The sequence below is a fragment of the Mus musculus genome, chromosome 13 (genome assembly GCF_000001635.26).
Source record: "Mus musculus strain C57BL/6J chromosome 13, GRCm38.p6 C57BL/6J".
Taxonomy (NCBI): Eukaryota; Metazoa; Chordata; class Mammalia; order Rodentia; family Muridae; genus Mus; species Mus musculus.
The window spans coordinates 33,578,832-33,603,633 of NC_000079.6; the positions used below are offsets into that span (position 1 = coordinate 33,578,832).

At 41.4% G+C, this 24,802-nt stretch overlaps 1 pseudogene; it reads right to left on the reverse strand.

Moving 5' to 3' along the window:
* Positions 16,645 to 18,122, reverse strand: Gm5194 (predicted gene 5194; annotated as a pseudogene).

Sequence of the window (24,802 nt, forward strand, 5' to 3'; positions counted from 1 at the left end):
AACTAGGGAAGCAGATAACCTGGCCTGAGCAGGGGCACAAGTCCCTTCTGGTCCACTCCAGCACCAGGGTGCCTTGCCCGCGGAGTCTCCGGACAACCTCAAGGAACCACACAGGATTCCCCATGGGATCCTAAGACCTCTGGTGAGTAGAACACGGTGTCTACTCCAATCCAATTGCCCGGGACCTGAGACTGCATTAATTAAGGAAGCAGATAACCTGGACTGATCAGGGGCACAAGTCCCTTTCTGTTCAATCCAGCAGCAGAGTTCCTTGTGCATGGAGTTTCTGGACACCCCCAAGGTCTTCACAGGACACTCCATGGGATCTTAAGACCTCTGGTGAGTAGAACACAACTTCTGCCAGGAGGCAGATTCAAACACCAGATATCTGGGCACCTTCCCTGCAAGAGAAGAGCTTGCCTACAGAGAGTACGCTGACCACTGAAAAGAAGGATAGATCCAGTCTCCCAGGTCTGCTGATAGAGGCTAAGAGGAACAAGCTCTAACCAGAGACAACTATAAAAACTAGCTCCTGAGAATACCAGATGGCAAAAGGCAAAAGTAAGAATCCTACTGACAGAAATCAAGACCACCCACCATCAACAGAATGCAACACTCCCACCCCACCTAGTCCTGGGAACCCCAACACAACCGAAAAGCTAGACCCGGATTTAAAAGCATATCTCATGATGATGGTAGAGGACATCAAGAAGGACTTTATTAACTCACTTAAAGAAATACAGGAGAACACTGCCAAAGAGTTACAAGTCCTTAAAGAAAAACAGGAAAACACAACGAAACAGGAAGAAGTCCTTAAAGAAAAACAAGAAAACACATCCAAACAGGTGATGGAAATGAACAAAACCATACTAGACCTAAAAAGGGAAGTAGACACAATAAAGAAAACCCAAAGTGAGGCAACGCTGGAGATAGAAACCCTAGGAAAGAAATCTGGAACCATAGATGCTAGCATTAGCAACAGAATACAAGAGATGGAAGAGAGAATCTCAGGTGCAGAAGATTCTATAGAGAACATCAGCAAAACAAACAAAGAAAATACAAAATGCAAAAGGATCCTAACTCAAAACATCCAGGAAATACAGGACACAATGAGAAGACCAAACCTACGGATAATAGGAGTTGATGAGAATGAAGATTTTCAACTTAAAGGGCCAGCAAATATCTTCAAAAAAATTATAGAAGAAAACTTCCCAAACCTAAAGAAAGACATGCCCATGAACATACAAGAAGCCGACAGAACTCCAAAGAGACTGGACTAGAAAAGAAATTCCTCCCAACACATAATAATCAGAACAACAAATGCACTAAATAAAGAGAGAATATTAAAAGCAGTAAGGGAAAAAGGTCAAGTAACATACAAAGGCAAGCCCATCAGAGTTACACCAGATTTTTCACCAGAGACTATGAAAGCCAGAAGATCCTGGACAGATGTTATGCAGACCCTAAGAGAACACAAATGCCAATCCAGGCTACTATAGCCAGCAAAACTCTCAATTACGATAGCTGGAGAAACCAAAGTTTTCCACGACAAAACCAAATTCACACATTATCTTTCCACGAATCCAGCTCTTCAAAGGATAATAACAGAAAAAAACCAATACAAGGACTGAAATCACACCCTAGAAAAAGCAAGAAAGTAATACTCAACAAACCAAAAAGAAGACAGTCACAAGAACAGAATACCAACTCTAACAACAAAATTAAAGGAAGCAACAATTACTTTTCCTTAATATCTCTTAATATCAATGGACTCAATTCCCCAATAAAAAGACATAGACTAACAGACTGACTACACAAACAGGACCCAACATTCTGCTGCTTACAGAAAACCATTCTCAGGGAAAAAGACAGACACTACCTCAGAGTAAAAGGCTGGAAAACAATTTTCCAAGCAAATGATCTGAAGAAACAAGCTGGAGTAACCATTCTAATATCAGAAAAAAATCGACTTCCAACCCAAAGTTTTCAAAAAAGACAAGGAGGGACACTTCATACGCATCAAAGGTAAAATCCTCCAAGAGGAACTGTCAATTCTGAATATCTACGCTCCAAATGCAAGGGCAGCCACATTCATTAAAGACAATTTAGTAAACCTCAAAGCACACATTGCCCCTCACACAATAATAGTGGGAGACTTCAACACACCACTTTCATCAATGGAAATCGTGGAAACAGAAACTAAACAGGGACACAGTGAAACTAACAGAAGTTATGAAACAAATGGATCTAACAGATATCTACAGAACATTTTATCCTAAAACAAAAGTATATACCTTCTTCTCAGCACCTCACGGGACCTTTTCCAAAATTGACCTTATAATTGGTCACAAAACAGGCCTCAACAGATACAAAAATATCGAAATTATCCCATGCATCCTATCAGACCACCATGGACTAAGGCTGATCTTCAATAACAACATAAATAATGGAAAGCCAACATTCAAGTGGAAAATGAACAACACTCTTCTCAATGATACCTTGGTCAAGGAAGGAATAAAGAAAGAAATTAAAGACTTTTTACAGTATAATGAAAATGAAGGCACAACATACCCAAACCTTTGGGACACAATGAAAGCATTTTTAAGAGGGAAACTCATAGCTCTGAGTGCCTACAAAAAGAAACTAGACAGAGCATACACTAGCAGCTTGACAACACATCTAAATGCTCTAGAAAAAAAGGAAGCAAATTCACCCAAGAGGAGTGGACAGCAGGAATAAATCATACTCAAAGGCAAAATCAACCAAGTGGAAAAAAGAAGAACTATTCAAAGAATTAATCAAACATGGAGTTGGTTCTTTGAGAAAATCAGCAAGATAGATAAACCCTTAGCTAGACTCACTAGAGGGCACAGGGACAGAATCCTAATTAACAAAATCAGAAATGAAAAGAAAGACATAACAACAGATCCTGAAGAAATCCAAAACACCATCAGATCCTTCTACAAAAGGCTATACTCAACAAAACTGGAAAACCTGGACGAAATGGACAAATTTCTAGACAGATACCAGGTACCAAAGTTAAATCAGGATGAAGTTAACGATCTAAACAGTCCCATATCCCCTAAACAAATAGAAGCAGTCATTAACAGTCTCCCAGTCAAAAAAAGCCCAGGACCAGATGGGTTTAGTGCAGAGTTCTATCAGACCTTCAAAGAAGATCTAATTCCAGTTCTGCACAAACTACTCCACAAAATAGAAGTAGAATGTACTCTACCCAACTCATTCTATGAAGCCACAATTACTCTGATACTTAAACCACAGGAATATCCAACAAAGATAGAGAACTTCAGACCAATTTCCCTTAGGAATATCGATGCAAAAATACTCAAAAAAATTCTTGCTAACCGATTCTAAGAACACATTAAAGTAATCGTCCATCCTGACCAAGTAGGTTTTATTCCAGGGATGCAGGGTTGGTTCAATATACGGAAATCCATCAACGTAATCCATTATATAAACAAACTCAAAGATAAAGCCCACATGATCATCTCATTAGAAGCGGAAAAAGCATTTGACAAGATCCAACACCCATTCATGATAAAAGTCATAGAAAGATCAGGAATTCAAGGCCCATACCTAAACATGATAAAAGCAATCTACAGCAAACCAGTAGCCACCATCAAAGTAAATGGTGAGAAGCTGGAAGCAATCCCACTAAAATCAGGAACTAGACAAGGCTGCCCACTTTCTCCCTACATATTCAACATAGTACTTGAAGTCCTATCCAGAGCAATTCGAGAACAAAAGGAGATCAAGGGGATACAAAGTGGAAAAGGTGAAGTCAAAATATCACTCTTTGCAGATGATATGATAGTATATATAAGTGACCCTAAAAATTCCAGCAGAGAACTCCTAAACCTGATAAACAGCTTCGGTGTAGTAGCAAGATATAATATTAACTCATACAAGTCAAAGGCCTTTCTCTACACAAAGAATAAACAGGCTGAGAAAGAAATTATTGAAACAACACCCTTCTCAATAGTCACAAAAAATATAAAATATCTTGGCGTGACTCTAACTAAGGAAATGAAAGATCTGTATGATAAGAACTTCAAGTCTCCTAAGAAAGAAATTAAAAAATATCTCAGAAGATGGAAAGATCTCCCATGCTCATGGATTGGCAGCATCAACATTGTAAAAATGGCTATCTTGCCAAAAGCAATCTACAGATTCAATGCAATCCCCATCAAAATTCCAACTCAATCCTTCAACGAATTAGAAAGAGCAATCTGCAAATTCATCTGGAATAAAAAAAATCCTAGGATAGCAAAAACTCTCCTCAAGGATAAAAGAACCTCTGGTGGAATCACCATGCCTGACCTAAAGCTGTACTGCAGAGCAATTATGAGAAAAACTGCATGGTACTGGTAGAGTGACAGACAAGTAGACCAATGGAATAGAATTGAAGACCCAGAAATGAACCCACACACCTATGGTCACTTGGTCTTCGACAAGGGAGCTAAAACCATCAAGTGGAAGAAAAACAGCATTTTCAACAAATTGTGCTGGCACAACTGGTTGTTAACATGTAGAAGAACGCGAATTGATCCATTCTTATCTCCTTGTACTAAGGTCAAATCTAAGTGGATCAAGGAACTTCACATAAAACCAGAGACACTGAAACTTATAGAGGAGAAAGTGGGGAAAAGCCTCTAAAATATGGGCACAGGGGAAAAATTCCTGAATAGAACAGCAATGGCTTGTGCTGTAAGATCGAGAATTGACAAATGGGACCTCATGAAACTGCAAAGCTTCTGTAAGGCAAAAGACACTGTCAATAAGACAATAAGGACACCAACAGATTGGGAAATGATCTTTACCTATCCTAAATCCGATAGGGGAATAATATCTAATATATATAAAGAACTCAAGAAGGTGGACTCCAGAAAATTAAATAGCCCCATTAAAAAATGGGGCTCAGAGCTAAACAAAGAATTCTCACCTGAGGAATACCGAATGGCTGAGAAGCACCTGAAAAAATGCTCAGCATCCTTAATCATCAGAGAAATGCAAATCAAAACAAACCTGAGATTCCTTCTCACACCAGTCAGAATGGCTAAGATCAAAAATTCAGGTGACAGCAGATGCTAGCAAGGATGTGGAGAAAGAGGAACACCCCTCCATTGTTGGTGGGATTTCAAGCTTGTACAAACACTCTGGAAATCAGCCTGGCAGTTCCTCAGAAAATTGGACATAGTACTACCAGAGGATCCCGAAATACCTCTTCTGTGCATATATCCAGAATTTGTCCCAACCGATAAGAAGGACACATGCTCCACTATGTTCATAGCAGCCTTATTTATAATAGCCAGAAGCTGGAAAGAACCCAGATGCCCCTCAACAGAGGAATGGATACAGAAAATGTGGTACATTTACACAATGGAGTACTACTCAGCTATTAAAAAGAATGAATTTATGAAATTCCTAGGCAAATGGATGGACCTGGAGGGCATCATCCTGAGTGAGGTAACACAATCACAAAAGAACTTAAATGATATGTACTCACTGATAAGTGGATATTAGCCCAGAAACTTAGTATACCCGAGATATAAAATACAATTTGCAAAACACATGAAACTGAAGAAGAATGAAGACCAAAGTGTGGACACTTTGCCCCTTCTTAGAATTGGAAACAATCACCCATGGAAGGAGTTACAGAGACAAAGTTTGGATCTGAGAGAAAAGAATGGACCATCTAGAGACTGCCATATCCAGGGATTCATCCCATAATTAGCCTCCAAACGATGACACCATTGCATACACTAGCAAGCGTTGGCTGAAAGGACCCTGATATAGCTGTCTCTTGTGAGACTAGGCCGGGCCTAGCAAACACATAAGTAGATGCTCACAGTCAGCTATTGGATGGAGCACAGGGCCCCCAATAGAGGAGCTAGAGAAAGTATCCAAGGAGCTAAAGAGATCTGCAACCCTGTAGGTGCAACAATATTATGAACTAACTAGTACCCTGGAGCTCTTGACTCTTGCTACATATGTATCAAAAGATGGCCTAGTCGGTCATCACTGGAAAGAGAGGCCCATTGGACACGCAAACTTTATATACCCCAGTGGGGAATGCCAGGGCCAAAAAATTTGAGTGGGTGGGTAGGGGAGTGGGGGGGGAGGGTATGGGGGACTTTTGGGATAGCATTCTAAATGTAATTGAGGAAAATACGTAATAATAAAAAATATTTTAAAAAAACAGTGGAAAAAAAGAAGAAATTAAGGTTCTGAACTAACCAATGCAGAATAAATAAAGGGACAAGTGACCAAACCAAAGGAGGTCCAGAGTACTGATAAACACTCATCAACAGCGTATCTGAAGAAATACCAACAAGTGCCCTCTGATCCTCAAGCAGAAAGGAAGAGAAGGGTAGGGAGCAGGACCAGGTGATAACAATACTGTCAACACCCTGTTTGATGCTAGTTCACTTCCAAGATGAGATATCCCGAGAAAGATGTCTGACAGCTGAGTCTCTTAATATTCCAGTTGGGTGCCTTTTATGATGTGAGATTCTTCATGACAATCAGATGGATAATAAAATTATGTTTTCATGTAAAAGTACTAGCAGACCAGATGAAAATGTTTTAAAGAACATGTATGACTGAGTGACAAGAAAGAAAACAAATTCTCAGAGATTACTATTCCCCCAAGATGGAAAGGGATCCTTTTATATCAGTTGTGAAGGAAACTTGATCATATCTCATGGGCCATTTGTATGTTGTCATATCTAGATAGACAGGAAGTGGACATCTCATTATCCTGATAAGTAAAACATTGACAACTGTGTTTGTCCTTTCAGAGCCCGTCTACTTGAGGTCCAAATGATCATTAGGATTTGTGCACTAAATATTTGTATAAATTATGCTAAGTTACTAAGTCAGACTCCATGTGAGTTGGGTTGTAATTGTTAAATGTTGGGTAATTTACATCTATTCTTGGGTTTTTTTGTTTTGTTTTGTTTTGTTTTGGCATTTACTCTGGCAGAACCATGAAGGAAATCACTGACAAGAGATTAAAGTCTTTCTTCTGTTCTAAGCTAAGAGGAGATTTAAGATGAGTGCAGAAAAGGAACTGGGTGGCATTGTTGGTCTGTCACAGGGTTGTAATGGCTATCAAAGACTACACTCTAAGACCACTAGAAGTGTTACAGATGTAAGGTAGACATTGATGTTAGTGGTAGTAACTGATATTCTTGGGACCACATATTAAGCTTAATGTTCTGTAGTATTTGAGACACTTTTGTAATTGATGGTTTAAAAAGCAATATCTGGAATGAATTATGACAATGAGCAGACACAAGAGAAACAGTAATTAGGACATCTGGTCCCTGTGGCATTAGGAGTCAGGTCCCTGAAACAGACTCTATGAAGTCATGTTTGTTCTTTTAGTCATGTAGTTGCATCATGTACTGTTCCTGATTCACAGATGACTCATTCTACTCCCAGAGTGAGAAAAGAACCCCAACACACACACAAGGCACAGAGATTGGAGAGTACTACTAAGGCAATATTTCCTGAACTGTGTCAAGGAACACTGAGATATGGTCTAGTTCCAGGATAAATTCAGCCATTAAAAGCCAACAAAAGTTTACTTAACTCCTGTATCCACTCCTGCCATAATTCTTGGCTCATTTAGATGGAGTATCATCACCTAAGCAGCTCTCTTAGTTTGAGAGATTCCTACAATTGGGTTTGAAAGGAATTGGTTGTTTGAGTAAGTTAAGTAGGAATGCCTTCATTACTTTTTTCAGTTCCTGTGATAAAACACCATAGCCATACAACATAGAAGGAAGAGTTTATTTAGTTTTATAGCTCCAGGGGGTTAGAGTCCATGATACAGCACATGGTTATTGAAACAGTGTCAAACTCCAGTTTTGACATATTAGGATCTTAATTAGGAGGCATGACATTGTCAGAACACACAGACACAGAAATCTATTTAGGTCAAGCAGGTTCTCTCTTAATTTTGGGTGAACACACACACACATACACACTTACACGCACATATATACAGACAGACAGACAAACAGACACATACATATACAAATATACACATGCACACACATACACACACATATGCACATACAGACAAACACACACATATACAAACATACACCCACACACACTTATGTACACACACACACACACACACACACACAATTGGTGGATGAAATGAGGCTCCATAATTTTCTTTTACTCTTATAAGGCCAACATTTACTTGGAGCTGACTTACAGGTACAAAGGTTCAGTCCATTATCAGCAAGGCAGAAACATGGCAGCATCCAAGCAGTCGTGATATAGGAAGCTGAGAGTTCTACATCTTCCTCTGAAGGCTGCTAGCAGAATACTGGCTTCCAGGCAGCTATGATGAGGGTCTTAAATCCCACACCCACAGTGATACAGCTACTCCAACAAGGCCACAACTTCCAATATTGCCAATCCGTGGGCTAAGTATTTACAAACCTTCACATTCCTCTCACTGTATCCCATAGGTTTGTTAAAATACATGAGTCTATGGGGATCATACCAACACAAAACATCATAAAATACACATTTAGTCCAATTCCCAAAGCCTGAAATGCCTCAACGATGTTGTATCAACAATGCAGTATCAACAATGTGAGAAGTCCAACTTCAAGGTCTCTTCTGAGATTCATCCAATCACTTAACTGTAATCCTCAAAGCAAGAAGGGAAACCAACTGGACAAAGTTATAACTAATTTCTGCTACTACCCATTCCTTTACCTTCGGCAAGCACCTCAGCATGTCTTGGCTCTTTTCCTGGAGGATTGATCCATACCTTCATTCCTGATGGGTCTGCATCCTTTGTCATCCTGCTTGGATTAGGCTGTTGTAGTTTCCCATTGACTTTAATCACAGCACATGGTAGTACTAAGAGATGCCCTAAGGAATCTCCTATGTTCCAGACATAATCTTGCTTACCACAATTGTGAAGAGGTAATCCAATTTCCCCATGGTAATCTGGATCTATCACCACTCCTAACACTGTTATTCCTTTTTAAGCCTGTTGGTTTAATGGGCATTAGAAGCCCAAAATAACCAGGGGGAAGTCTGAGCTTCCAGTTCAATGGAATGTTTGTGGCTCCTGGTAGGAGCACTCCCCCCTCTGGAGCCAAAACTTCTGGGCCAGCAGAACCTAGAGTTATGGGGACAGGAAACAAAAATTTTCCTAGAGGGTCACTAGGAGTGATAGTGGAACTATTCCTTTTCCACTCCTTGATTCCTGGACCCATGGATCCTGGCTATGGGGAAAACTGTACCATATATTGAACGCTGATTCAAAGCATATACTGCCTTCTGAAGAACTCTGCCCCAGTCTTCCATGCTGTTACCACCTAATTGACACTGTAACTGCATCTTCAAAAGGCCATTCCATCTTTATATCAGACCAGCTGCTTCAGGATGATGGAGAACATGGTAAGACCATTAAATTTCATGATCATGGGTCTACTGTCACACTTCTCTGGCTGTGAAATGAGTTGGTCAGAAGCAATAATGTGTGGAATACCATGACGATAGATAAGGCATTCTGTCAGTTCATGGATGGTGGTTTTAGGAGAGGCATTACATGCAGGAAAGGCAAATCCATAATCAGAGTTAAGTATCTACTTCAGTAAGAACAAAATGCTGTCCTTTCCATGAAGGAAGTGGTCCAATGTAGTCAACCTGCCACCAGGTTGCTGGCTGGTCACCTTGAGGAATGGTGGCATATCTGAGGCTCAGTGTTGGTTTCTGCTGTTGGCAGATCTGGCATTCAGCAGCAGCTGTAGCCAGGTCAGCCTTGGTGAGTGGAAGTCCATGTTTCTGAGCCCAAGCATAACCTCCACTTTGTTGATGTGCCCATTGAGCAATGACAGAGATGGCTGGGGAAAGAGGCTGACTGTCCACAAAATGGATCATCTTATCCACTTGATTATTGAACGCCTCCTCGGCTGAAGTCACCTTTTGGTGAGCATTTACATGGGACACAAATATCTTCGAATCCTTTGCCCATTTGGAGAGATCTATCCATGTATTTCTTCCCCAGATGTCTTTCTCACCAAATTTCCAATTGTGATCTTTCCAAGTCCCATTGGCTATGGCCCATCAGTCAGTGAATAATTGTACATCTGGCCATTTCTTCTTACAAACAAACTGTAACACCATGTGTACTGCCCAAATTTCTGCCCACTGTGAAGATTTCCCTTCACCTGTGTCTTTCAGGGTTGTCCCAGAAAGGGGTTGTAATGCTGCAGCTGTCCACTTCTGGGTGGTGCCTGAATAACGTGCAGAGCCATCAGTAAATCATTAGTCTTCTCCTCTTCGATCAGCCAATCATAGGGAATACCCCATGAGTCTATAGGTGCATGCTTGGCAGCAGATGGCATTGTAACAGGAGTAGAAGTCATAGGCATATGAGAAACTTCTTCATGTAACTTGCTTGTGCTTTCAGGACCTGCTCTGGACAGATCATGTATATACCACTTCCATTTGATAATAGACTGCTGCTGTATGTGTCCCACTTCATGACTTACAGGGTCTGATAGTACCCAGCTCATGATGCGTAGTTCAAGTCGCATACTAACTTGGTATCCTATTGTCAAACGTTCAGTTTCCACTAAGGCCCAATAGCAGGCCAACAGCTGTTTTTCAAAGGGTGAATAGTTGTTTGCAGATGATGGTAGAGCTTTGCTCCAAAATCCCAAAGGTCTCTTCTGTGATTCACCTACAGGGTCCTGTCAGAGACTCCAAACAGCATGTCTATCAGCCACAGACACCTCAAGTACCATCGGGTCTGCTGGGTCATATGGTCCAAGTGGTAGAGCAGCCTGCACAGCATCCTGGACCTGTTGAAGAGCCTTCTCCTGTTCCAGGCCCCACACAAAGCTAGCAGCTTTCTGAGTCACTTGGTAAATAGGCCTAAGTAACACACCCAAGTGAGGGATGTGCTGACTCCAGAATCCAAATAGACACACTAAATGTTGTGCTTTTTTCTTGGTTGTAGGAGGGGCCAGGTGCAATAACTTAACTTTCACCTTAGAAGGAATATCTCTACATACCCCACACCACTGAACTCCTAAGAATTTCACTCAGGTAGATGGTCCTTGAATTTTGGTTGGGTTTATTTCCCATCCTCTGATACGCATATATGTTACCAATGAGTTCAAAGTGGTTGCTACTTCCTGTTCACTTGGTCCAATCAGCATAAAGTCATCAATATAGTGCACCAATGTGATATTTTGTGGAAGAGCCAAATGATCAAAATCCCTTATAACTAAATTATTACACAGGGCAGGAGAGTTAATATATCCTTGAGGCAAAACTGTGAAGGTATACTGTTGGCCTTGCCAACTGAAAGCAAATTGCTTCTCGTGGTCCTTATGGACAGGTACTGAGAAGAAGGCATTTTCCAGATCAATAGCTGCATATCAGGTGCCAGGAGATGTGTTAATTTGCTCAAGTAACAAAACTACATCTGGTACAGCTGCCGCAATTGGAGTTACTACCTGATTTAGTTTTTTCGATAATCAACTGTCATTCTCCATGATCCATCTGTTCTCTGCACTGGCCAGATAGGAGAGTTAAACGGAGATGTGGTGGGAACCACCACCCCTGCATCTTTCAAGCCCTTGTTAGTGGCAGTAATTTCTGCAGTTCCTACAGGAATACAATACTGTTTTTGATTCACTATTTTCTTTGGCAGAGGCAACTCTAAAGGCTTCCATTTAGCCTTTCCAACCATAATTGCCCTCATTCTAGAGTTCAAGGAAGCAATATGAGAATTCTGCCAATTTCTGGGTATATCTATCCCAATTATACATTCTGGAACTGGGGAAATGACCACAGGATGTGTTCAGGGATCTACTGAACCTACTGTGAGTCAGACATCAGTCAAAACTCACCTGTCCTCCATAAGTCCTTACTTTAACTGGAGAGCTGCAATGTTTCTTGGGATCTTCTGGGATCAGTGTCAACTCAGAACCAGTATTCAATAGACCCCGGAAAGTCTGATTACTTCCTTTCCCCCAGAGCACTGTTACCCTTGTAAAAGGCAGTAGGTCCCTCTGAGGGAAGAACTGGAGAAAGGGTAACAGCAAAACTTTTAGGGTCTTATCAAGATCCTTCCTCAGGGGAACCTGGCCACCCCTTCATTCAAGGGGTTCTGGGATCTGAAAAATGGCTCAAATCTGGAAATTGTTTCACTGGCCGAGATTGTTGTTTACCACGATCTGATGTAGCCTTTCTTTCATTTATTTGAGAATTTTTCTGCTTATAGAGATCAAACAGATATGTAGTAGGCTCCCTATGTATTTTGTTTCTGAAAACACCATGATTGATTAGCCAGTACCAAAGGTCCAAGCGAGTCATGCCATTATAAATGGCACCTCTCCTGTGCTGACCATTACTGGCTATGTTAATATAAACATTGTTATGTCTACCCTGTCCATTATAATAACTAGGATCACCTTGTCTCTGGCAATTCAATGCTGCCATCTGACCCCTGTTACCTCAGAATCCAATTAAACCCATTGAATTTAATTCATCTAATTGAGCCGCAGCATCTCCAATGCTAAGGTCTGGCACAAGTAAAAGGGCAAGAACAAAACCCTTCAAATGTGCTGGTGCCCCTCTCACCAGTTTGTGTCTTATAGAGCTGGTAAAGGGCATATCTTCTGGACCTTCCCATTGTGGAAGATTAGGTTTTACACAATGTATCCATTCTAGCATTGCAATTTCCCTAAGTCTTAAAATCCCTTCATCAACACTAAGCCACAGAATATCAGGCATCTCCAAGTAATTTCCAGTAGGCCATCTTTTGATAAACACTTCAGCCATCCATTCAAACAAACTTTTGACACCTTTTTTTTAGCTGTGAGAGCTTCTATATTAAACCGAGAATCTCCACTCAGAGGGCCCATGTCAATAAACTCAGCCTGCTCTAGTTTTATGTTCCTTCCACCCTTATCCCACACCCTTAAAATCCATTCCCACACATATTCGCCAGATTTCTGCTTGAATGAATTAGCAAATTCATTAAGCTCCTTAGTAGTGTAGTGAATTTCCTCATGGACAACACTTTCTACCTCCCCTCTAGGAGCCTGTTTTGCTTTGAGTCTGGTTACAGGTCTAGAAAAAACTATTGGTGGGCCTTGAGAAACATCAGTATTGTTTTGTCTGGCATTTTCTTCAGTGAAAGTCACTGCTGGTTTATCAGACTCTGCAGAATTAATTTCCTCAGGTGGGGCCAACCCTTGAGAATCTGAAGATTCAAAATTCTCAGCTTCAACATGGTCTTCCCACACATCCCCATCCCAAGTTATAGGATCCCATTCTTTGCCAATTTGTGCCCTTACTTTAACTATCTACACACTCTGAGGCTGAGACTTGAATTGAAAGATCCTGACAGAATGTAAAAGGTCACAGAAGCCCTGAAATTGGCAAGATAGAAGTCAGTGTTAGCAGAACTAGCTTCACTGATTTAGAAAAATAGAGGTGCACAATGCTCTGGCCACTCCTTGAACCTGTGTGTCTGCCAATGTTCTGACCAGGTGTGTGCCCATTGCTGCACCTTCATTAGACTCTTTCCTTGTACCCCTCCCATACCCATTTCTTGAGAATAGACATTGTTTAGATCTGGAAATCCCCTAATCTCCCCCTTCTCCTTTCCCCCCTGAGGGCCTATAAAAACTGGGAACTCTTTCCCCTCGAGGTCGACTCCTCTACCCCTGCGTAGGATATGAGTCATCCCCAGAGCTCTGGCTTTTCCCAAATAAAGCCTCATGTGGTTTGCAACAAGCTCGGTCTGTCGTGAGTTATTGGGTGTCCACTATTGTCCTGAGGCCTGAGCGAGGGGCTCCTCTCGGAGTCTTTCAGAATTTTCACTGTAGTTCAGCCAACCTTACAATGAGGGTTTCAGTTTGATTTTCTGCAACTTGAGCTCTATGGCTGCAGGAGAGAAGATTCTCTTCAAGGACACACTTAGAAACTTTTAGTTCATTTGTGTTTCGATTTTATCACACAACTCCTTCCTTTCATTCATTTTTTTCCCTAAGATGCTAAGAGCAGCCAGCCAGTAAAATCATTTTTCGATTATTTCCCCCATCTCATAGAAAGCTTTGTATATGGAAGACACTTTGAGTTTGAAATATAGTTTCAACCATGGGTCTTCAAAATTCTCTGAGCTCCCAGGATGGAGAGAATCTGGAGTGGTTTCAGTAGTTGAAAGTGCTGGTGGATCAACAAGCCAATTCCAGTTTTTTTTTTTTTTTAAAGATTCATCCTTATACTTATGCTCCTCTAGAACCACTCCTGGTACCAACTCCTGTATTAGTCGGGCTTCTCTAAAGTCACAGAACTTACGGAGAGTGTCTATATAGTAAAGGAATTTATTAATGACTTGCAGCCTGCAGTCCAATTCCCAACAATGGTTCAGTAGTAGCTGTGAATGGAAGTCCAAGAATCTAGCAGTAACTCAGTCCCACACAGCAAGCAGGCAAAGGAGCAAGAGCGAGACTCCCTTCTTCCAATGCCCTTATATGGTCTCCAGCAGAAAGTGTAGCCCAGATTAAAGGTGTATTCCACCACACCTTTAATCCCAGATGACCTTGAACTCAGAGATCTCCCTGTCTTAATCTTCTGGAATCCATAGCCACTATGCCTCAAGATCTCCATACCAGGATCCAAATCAGAAACTTTTATCTCCCAGCTTCCAGATTATGGTCACTGGTGAGCCTTCCAATTCTGGATTGTAGTTCATTCCAAATATAGTCAAGTTCACAACAAGGAATAGCCACTACAGATGGTGAGAGGCAGCCTGGTTTCTGGTTGAGCTAGGTTTAAAACCCCAGTGACCCCGCAGGTGACTGTAGCCAGCAAGGGACAGTAGGCATTTCACCACCCTCCTAGACAACAGGTTCCTGACATGGAGCCACAGCTCTCCACTCTGTAGGTCTGTGACCATCAGTCATGTAAGGGCAACACCCCAATCCCCTCCACAGGCAGATGATGTGACCACAGATCACATAGCCTCAAGACAGATCTCCATTTTAACCAGGCACATAAAGGTCTGAAGGGCTTAGCCAATTAAGCTCTCCTTCCTGCAAATAGTATTTACCTTCAGGCCCACCCTGAGAAATTGGGGTATGGTACAGTTTCACTTATCACAACTCTCTGCCATGACAATAAATTCTTTAAAATCATGGACTGCCTCTTCATTGGGGTCCACCATGGCGAACAATGGAGCAGGTCTTCCTCTAAAGAGATTTGTCTAATCTCCTACAGGAGGCCTCTCTGTGTTCCCAACCCTGGACTCCACCAAGCCAAGCACCCCGCCAAGTAAGCCAAAGACTCTCATTTCCAAGGAATGCAGCCATAGCTCTCCTCCTCCCTTTTTCCCTTATGCTCCCAGGCTAGATCCAGCCTGCAAGTCCCCCTCTGTTTTCAGCTCTTCTGTGGCATCCAGCAGCTCTGTGGTGCCCAAATGTCAGAGAACCTGATGGCTCTGGCAATCCCCATGGACCTCAGACTGCACCTCCCTCACATACCATAGTGGGGTCCTGTGGCTTCACACAGCCCAATGCCCACCTGGCAACAGCATGGAGAATGCACAGTCAAAACGCTTGCATCCTGCCTATCCCAGTAGCCCAAATCCCGAGCAAATTTGGGACCCCACCATTTAACCCATATCCCAATATTTCTTCTACTCTTGACTCTAAAGTCAAAGGCACCTGGCCAAAACTGCTGAGTTCTACTGCTTGTTGGGGCTGGGAGATGGTCCCTTTGTTTTATGACATTATCACCAGCTTTCTGTTTTCCATCTCTCCCGGTGCCTAAGTTTCACTTTCCTGGAACTTACTCTGTAGATTGACCTTGAACTCAGAGATCTGCATTGCTTTATCTCCTGTAATAATGAGATTAAATGTGTGTACAACCATGCTTGGATTTAAGCTTTTCTGAATGGGATATTGCTCTAAAATTCCTCAATCTCTTATCTCCTAGAACATAGAATTCAGTTCCACTTATCTTACTGGTGCTGCTTTAATACTTGAACCATATATTTTATATTTTTCCTTTATAAGCTTACTAAGACTCCACAATTTTATTTTTTCACCCACAGCTAATATATCCCAGCAAAAATTTTCAAGCAATCTAAAATTTTGATGTGGTTATATTATGTATGTATGTACGTATGTATGTATGTATGTATGTATGTATGTATTTTTGGTTTTTTCAAGACAGGGTTTCTCTGTATAGCCCTGGCTGTCCTGGAACTCACTCTGTACACAAGGCTGGTCTCCAACTCAGAAATTCACCTGCCTCTGCCTCCCAAGTGCTGGGATTAAAGGCATGCACCACCACCACCTGGCGGTTATTTCTTTTTTTAACTTTAAGAGATTGATTACAATGAGATTCCTAATAATCTTACATGAATACATCTTTTACATATTACATGTTAAAAAAACAAAATTAGTTTCAAAATCTCACATACATTCATGTCTAAGAAAGTTGTAATAGATTAGCAAATTGTAAAGAAGCAACATAATTTTCTCAGTCAGGTTCTCTTACTGACAGGTTACAGTTTGCAGTTACAGAGAAGTGACCAATCATATTATTAATTATCTTCTTTTTTCTGTTCTCCTTTATTCCAGAATCACTTACTTACAAGTTGCACAAATCATTTATTTTTATAAAGGCAGAGAACGGTTTTAGAAAGTGTTTTGGATGAGTAGGGGAAGGAACAAAGAATTGGGAACTAGTCCACTTTCTCCACAGCCATTATAGATAGGACTATGGCATCTGCAGTGGGGCTCAGAGGAAGAAGTTTGCAAGGGTCAGGGAAGCTGAAGGATAAGAGATACCTAAACCCAGAGATTACCACAAACCCCCTCAATGTGTGGCAGGGGCTCGGGAAGATGAGGTTGCTTGGAGATGGAGCAACAACATGAGAACTCAAGTTAGTTGATACAAGATGGGTGGGGCATGTGGTGAGGGGTGAAGATGAAAACATAAGTAGTAGGTAAGGGGTCAGTAGAAGGCTCCTCCTTGAGACCCCAGGGAGAGGCAGGGCCAGCTTGCCTGTTAATTTAATATAATTTGGGATGGAGGTTGGAATGGGTATTCATTTCAATGATGATTTCTCAGCCTCTCAGCCTGCACATGAGAAGCTGAGAGTCTGGGGCCTTCACCAGTCATAGTGACTTGACTTTCAGGAATGGGAGTCCTCCTGTCCCTGGATAGCCAGGCAGGGAGGCCCTTCAGCCTTACACCACCCACCCACAGATGCCTTATGCCATCGAAATTCCAGAGGATGTTGCTGTCTGAATCGGGATGTCTCCCTTCTCCATTCATCATCAAACGCTGCTGCTTTAGTTTCATCCAGGTTGATGTAGTTCTGCTGCTCTTCCAGGTCCCCTGTGCAGTGGTTTCCGGAGTGCTGGAAGATGTAAGCCCTATCTCAAATGTAATGTCCAGTGGACTTCTGCTTTAGACCACTGTCTGAGTCACGGACAGTCCTCTGTGTCTCCCGGATCCCGCCTGGGGCTGAGCACCTCTCAGATATCTCCTGGTAAACCTTGAGGGCACCATCCCCAGTGTTGGGGTAGGAGATGACAGTGGAGGAGGAGAAGGTCTGGCAGTTGCCTCTGTCAGCCATGTGCTCCATGTTTCCAATCATGTCGTTCATCATCCCAAACATATCCACAAAGCCTCTGGACATCACCAACATTCCAAAGGAGAGACAGCCCCAGCCTGAATTCTGCAGCTGGCAGGCCTGATTGTTGGCATGTTACCATCTGTGCTGTTCAGGAAGGGGCTATATCCAAAGCCACCTGACAGCATGCAGCTCAATACTGATGGTGAATTGCGAAGGGGTCCATCAGGAAAATGGAATCCTCCGGCTCTACGTCTCTCATGAAGCAGAACATCCTGATCACAGCTCTACATGGTCCCTGCTCAGTGGTCCATCCAACTAGCCTCTCCTCCGGGTGCTGCTTGAGCAGGGTTACCACCTGGGATGCAGAGATTGGTCCCCGTGAGAACTGCTCACCTCCCACACAGCCTCCAGCTTTCAGCTGCCATCTCCCTACCCCTACCCTCGGCCCTATTATATATCTTAAAAAATAATCTCATAAAATCTTAAAACAATCACAAACCTAAACTCTTCTGTAAAAAGCAATGAGTCGTTTCTATTTTAAATCTATTTTTAAATCTATTTTAAATCCTCAAGATGCACACGTACTCCTTAACGTTTTTTTTTTTTAAATCAAATCAGGAAGCTGAGGGCAACAGTGAGTGAAAGAAATAAGTCATCACCTTAATCACCAGGCCAGTTATAGCAAGAGAGTCATGTCAGTTACTACTAATTGGGTTGCCATTGTTCTTTTTTCCTGACCTCAAAAAAATCTCTCTTCCTATGATCAAGTGTGCATTTCTGAACTTTAAATTTTTCTCTAAGTTTTTCTACATCAAAGCCACTAACAAAAATATCTTAAACTAACTTTACTAAAATTTTTTATCTCTAGGTTATTTCTGAGATTAGTGGTTGAATCATTAATGTGCTTCAAGAGCAATGCTTGAAAGATCAATCACTGTTACTGTAAGTGTCAATGAGATTATCCAATGAGAGGCTGGAATCTCCCTTAGAGTTTTATTACAACCCATAGGCTATAAGGGATGGTTTCATTTTGATGATCATGAGGGCATCAAAGAGTAAAACTATTCAACAGCATGAGGTCTTCAGGACACATAGTCTTATAGGCACAACGATCATCATAGGCTAATCTGTGGGCTGCACTCCATAAGTTTTAAAGCTGGTTTGCTGTTCCTCTCACACAGCCCACAACAGAAAAGCAAGCTGCTGAGTGCTGGGACTACATTTCCAGTAAGTGAAAATATGTGTTCAAAAACCTGATGTGAACCTTAGGTTAACCCACCTGAGAGAAACACTTGACACAGTTTTTTCTCTATTGCAAGTCTTTATTCCAGCTGTCTAGGACTACACTTAGATACTTGGGACCCACATGGAGTGTGGGGCTATGGGTTGCCCCGTGTCAGCTCGGGACTCGGGCCACTCGTGGAGGCAGGACATGGGAATTTTGATTACGTTTACTCCATGCCAGCTCTGGGTAGGCATCAGGCTATGTGAACTGGCTGGATCCTGCTGTGGTAGGGTTAGGGGGAGCACAGTCTTAGGTCACTCAGGCATGTCTGGAAGCCTTGGAAGAGCTGAGAACAGAATAGGTGCTCGTGGGTTGGATCTAGCCTGGGCCAAGGAGAAAAAGAAGGCAGTGCTCTGTCTGGGTCCCTCGAGGAAGAGAGAGTCCTTGGCTTGCTCAGTGGGCAGCTTGGTTTGGTGGAGGTCATGGCTGGGAGCACTGAGAAGCCTCCTGCGGGAGATTAGATGGGACTCTTTAGACAAAGACCTGATCTATTGCTCCTCACAGAGGATCCTGATGAAAAGAGGCAATCCATGATTATAAGGAATTTATTGTTATGTCAGAGAGTGGTGATGAGTAAAACAAGCAGTACCCCTACTTTCTCAGGGAGGGCCTGAGGTTAAGTAACTTTTGTAGGGAGGAGTGTCTGGGAAGGGAAGTTTATTGGCTAAGCCTCCTGACCTTTAGGTTCCTCATTAAAATGGAGATCTGTCTTGAGGCTACCTGATCTGTGGTCATGTTTTCTACCTGTGGAGGGGCTTGGGGTGTGACCCTTATGTGACTGATAGCCACAAACCTATGGAGAGCTGTGGCCCTGTGTCAGGGGTTTGATGTCCAGGAGAGTGTCAAAATACCTACCATCCCTTCAAGGATTATCCCTTGCAGGGTCTCTGGGGTTTTAAACCTAGCTCAACGAGAAACCAGGCTGTCTTTCACTGTCTTATAATGTAGAACCAATAGGCTTGGCTCTGCACATGCTAAGTATGCACTTTGTCACTTAGCTGTATCCTCAACATGTACTGTGATCTACTTATAAAAACACACTCCTTTTAAGGTGTTGTATAAAACAAACTGACACAAAAATGTGCAAAATGAATACTGTTACATATGTACAGGTCACTGAACACATCCCAGAACAGCAACTAAGAAAACATTCTGCACGCACATGTCCCCTCCTGCAGCCTCAGTAAAGAAGACAAACATCCTATTAGCAGTTCTGCATGCTTCACCCTGATACATAGTTAAAAAATAAATGAGATTTTAAAGGTTTATTTATTTATATGTGTACACTGTAGCTGTCATCAGGCATACCAGAAAAGGTCATCAGATCCCATTACAGATGGTTGTGAGCTACCACGTGATTGCTGGGAATTGAACTCAGGACCTCTAAAAGAGCAGTCAGTGCTCTTAACCTCTGAGACATTTCTCCAGTCCTTCTGCCCCCCCCCCACACACACACACACATGTTTTGTAACAATAGGTAATGATCCTGTGAAATATTCAGGGTTTCATGGATTAGCTAACTGATGGAATGTGAACAACACTTACACCTGGAGGTCAGTGGTAGAAGCAAATTTGTATTGATTTAGCAATACTTTCTAAAAACCAGAGCAAAGTGTTTGGAACCATAGAAAACTAAGTAACTTCACAAATGGAACTTTAGAAGACTAGAAACCCACCAATGAACTAAGCCACCCATGATAGTCAACTTCTTCAATAACCCAATTTGATTAAATATGTAATGGCCACATAACTATAGAAGCAAACAAAGACTGGTCCAGAGGTAGACTCCCTGCACATATACTTCAAATCATACCTGTGTAGTTTTCAATATGTACAATTATATTTCCCAGAACAATGTTGTTCCAATGGCATCTGGCAAACCTTCATCACCATATCACATCACCTTCTAGTTCTTCCTGTCAAGTGATCTAACATGTTTTAGAATGAACTACCAGTAACAGTGACTCCTAGAAACTCATCTATGAAGCATGGCTGGATTATACATTACTTCTAAAAGACATAGATCAGGTATAGAGCAGAAAATATTACAAGACCATAAACATGTACAAAATGTTTTCTTTACTCTAGTGAAAGTCAATTATTAGGCCATTTAAAAAAAAAATCTTGCTCATAGCAGACATGGACTATAATTATGAAGGTTTGATTCTACTATGTTTTATACAACCAAACAGTTTAGAGACAGAGTGATCAGGGTTTATTTAACTCCAATCCAATGTGTTAGAAAGTGCATGGTTATCTAAAAACCATTTACCTAACCTTGCCTCAGGACCAGGCAAGTAGTTCAGAATAGCTCATTAGGGTTGAAAAAAATCAATTCTGCAATGTGTTTCCAAGTATCTAATCTCAAACTTTATGGTACTGGGTCATAAGAAAACTGAATTTAAGGTGTGACTACATATGGGTGGAATTGAAAGTCTGTATATATAAATTCTGTCAAAGTCAATATTGCCTCTACTGTATACAACTAAATTTGAATATAGACTTTTCCCTAACCTGAAATATGTAGATTAAGGTTCAGTCATAAAGACTACAGACAGAAAACAAAGGTATTCTCCTAAATTGTAAAGAAGGAAGAAAATCTAAAATGGTGACAGATGCAATAATGCCAGCAATGCATGAGCAGGAGAATTCTCATAAGTTTTAAACTAATATTGTGTATGTAAGATTTTCAGACCACTTCAGGTCAGTCTGTAATGTAATGCCAACACACACACACACACACACACACACACACACACACCACCACCACCACCACCACCACCACCACCACTTTTGAGTCCAGGGTTTACTTTCAAAGGAAATGTGAGAGAAAAGAAGGGTTACATGAGTCACTTGTATTCATCTTCTGAGGCTCTACTCTTGAGTGTTCTTGAAATGCTTAAAAGGGGTTGAAGTCAGTAGCTAAAGTTAACCCTTTCCCTTCCTGTCCAGAGGCACCAGCAGTCTTACCGTGAGACAAACATGCCATGAGACAAAAGTATCCTGGTTCTGAAACTCAGACAGCTCAGTGCACACACACCATCCATCCCAGAATGAAATCAACAATGTGACATTTTGTGTCACGATAACAGTTGTCTAAATTACTTTCCTGGAATTGAAGGCCAAATTTGTTTCCTTCTTTTTCTTTTTCCCCCATAACCCTACTTTGTACTTGCATTGCACCTGAAGTCTTAAGCATGCCAGGCAAAGTGCTGGACCACTAAACTGTACTCACAGTGCTTTTTACTTTCTCCCTTTAGTCTGGGATTGTCTATGCCCGAGCAGACCCATGGCTCCTTCTTTGTTTCAGATAGCCCTAAACTTTGTATATTCTTGTCTCCTGAGGCACTGGGATTATAAGCCGGATTCACCACCCTATTGTTGAAAGCACTGACACCAAGCTTGATACTATTCTGGTGTTGGATGGGTGACAATTGGCCTCAGAAGGCTGACAACTGTGCTGTAAATCGTGAACATCACTATTTTTTGAACATTATTCCATGAGGAGTCACCTTCATTGAGTGACTGAAGCAGATAACTGTCACTTTCTCCATCATTAATTTTCCTTTGACTTAAGCCAATTTACCTCTTGATCCCCAAGTTATCCCAAACTACAATCCTTCAAGAGACACTATTCAGATGTACGAATCCCTATCCATACTCAACCACCTTGGCAATAAACTGGCACTGCAAACTTCTTCTCAGCAACCACTTCCTGAATAGCCTTGTTACTTGGCATGCTGGCCTGTCTTTTTATCTTGGCAAAAGAAGCTCATCTTCTTATCTACTCCAGCATGGATATATATTCTATTTCAGAGTGCAAATGAGGAGGCAGGAGAACAGTTATCTATCTTGCTAGGACATGGGGCAGCTGACCAGTAACCTGATGCTGAAATCACAGATCACTGCTGGAAAAGGCTATGCAGTCTGCATGAGGAGTCCTAAGACAGTGCTCCATGGAGACACCTAGAGTGCAGGGCTTAAGGGGTATGAGACTAATGTCAGGCAGACTTTGATTGGTACCTAAGAACAACATGCTCATCCAGACTCTCCTGCCCCTGAGTCTGGGGGTTGTTCTGGGAGACTTGTTAATTTGAGCTTCTACTGTAGTAAAATAATTCTGGAAACCTAGAAGACAGCCCCCCTCCCCCCAGGCCATACTTCATGGTCATCTGGAAAGAATCTTCTCCAAGACCTATTAGAATTCCACACAAAGGGAATAAATTTAAAAATGTCACCCTAGGTAGTTTAGACTGGAAGTGGGGTGATATTAGATGAATATGTCACTGTTCATGTGTGAAATATATGCCAGGGTATTTCAATGAAGGTGCAAAACTTCCCTTCTCAATGCCTTTCTGTCTTAGCTCATTTTCTTTGGCTATCACTGAATACTTCAGACCACATTTTATATAGAGCAGAAGTTTATTTAACTTGTGATTTTAGAGACTGAAAGGACCAAGGCTGATGGGCTGCATTTTAATGAGAATCTTTTTGCTGGTAGATATTGCCTGGAGACTCCTTTGAGGTGCAGGTCTTGACACTATGAGAGGAGTACATAAAAGTGACAAAGGCAATTGGGTTCCATAGAAGACCCATTCAAGAGAGTTCATTGCTATTCAATCTATTAGTCCAAAATGCTTATTTCACTTATAAAAAAGCACTCATTGCCTAATCACTTCATTCAGATCCCCACCTCCTAATATGTGACATTAAAGATTGGACTCAGCATGAATTTGCTAAGGACACTCAAAGTACAGCACCACCCTATCCTGAACCAGAGAACCCAAGAACACTAGTTAGAAGGCATCTAATTGCTTTACTCAAAAAGATAGCAATTGGGCATAACAGGATTCTGTTGTCTAATTATCACTGCAGCAAACTTTTGCTTCAAATACACATTGTTTTTCTTCTTGTTTTCCAGGACCATCAGCATGTTTCAAAACAATTAAGATCTTTACAAGGCCAAAAGTACTTCCCAGACTGTGCGATAATTATGTAACTTCATAGGCAGAAACTTTCAGAACAATTACAATCTTGTTCTTTGAATAGTTGGATACTTGATCAGTAACTTTAATAATTTTACTATATGAAAACCATCATTCACCATGATCAAGTAGTTTTCATCCCAGGGATGCAAACATGGTTCAATATATGAAAACCCATTAACCCACTATATAAACACACTTAAGAAAAAAAAATCACATGATCATCTCATTAGGTTCTGAAAAAGCATTTGCCAAAATACTGCACTTCTTCATGTTAAAAGTATTGGAGAGATCAGGAATTCAAGGTCCTTACCTAAGCATAATAAAAGCAATATACAGAAAACCATCAGCCAACACCAAATTAAATGGAGAGAAGCTTAAAGCAATTCCACTAAAATCATGGACAAGACAAGGCTGCCTACTCTCTGTATACCTACTCATTAGAACAATAAGACAGGAATAGGAGATCAAGGTTATACAAAGTGGAAAAGAAGAAGATAAGGTATAACTATTTGTGAATGATATTATTGTATATATAAACTTACCTCCAAAATCTTAACAGATAACTTCTGCAGCTGATAAACAACTTCAGGGAAGTGGCTGGTTATAAAATTAACTCAAACAAATCAGTAGTTATCCTTTAAACAAATTATAAACAAGCTGAGAAAGAGATTAGGGAACCAACATATTTCACAATAGCCACAAATAGTATAAAGTATCATGGTGTATCTCTTACCAAACAAATGAAAAATTGTAAAACAAGGATTTCAAATCCCTGAAAAAGGAAATTGGAGACATCCGGCCACCCTCCCGGCCAGAGGACAGGAGTCTGCCCAGCCCGAAAGGCCTTTGCCTCAG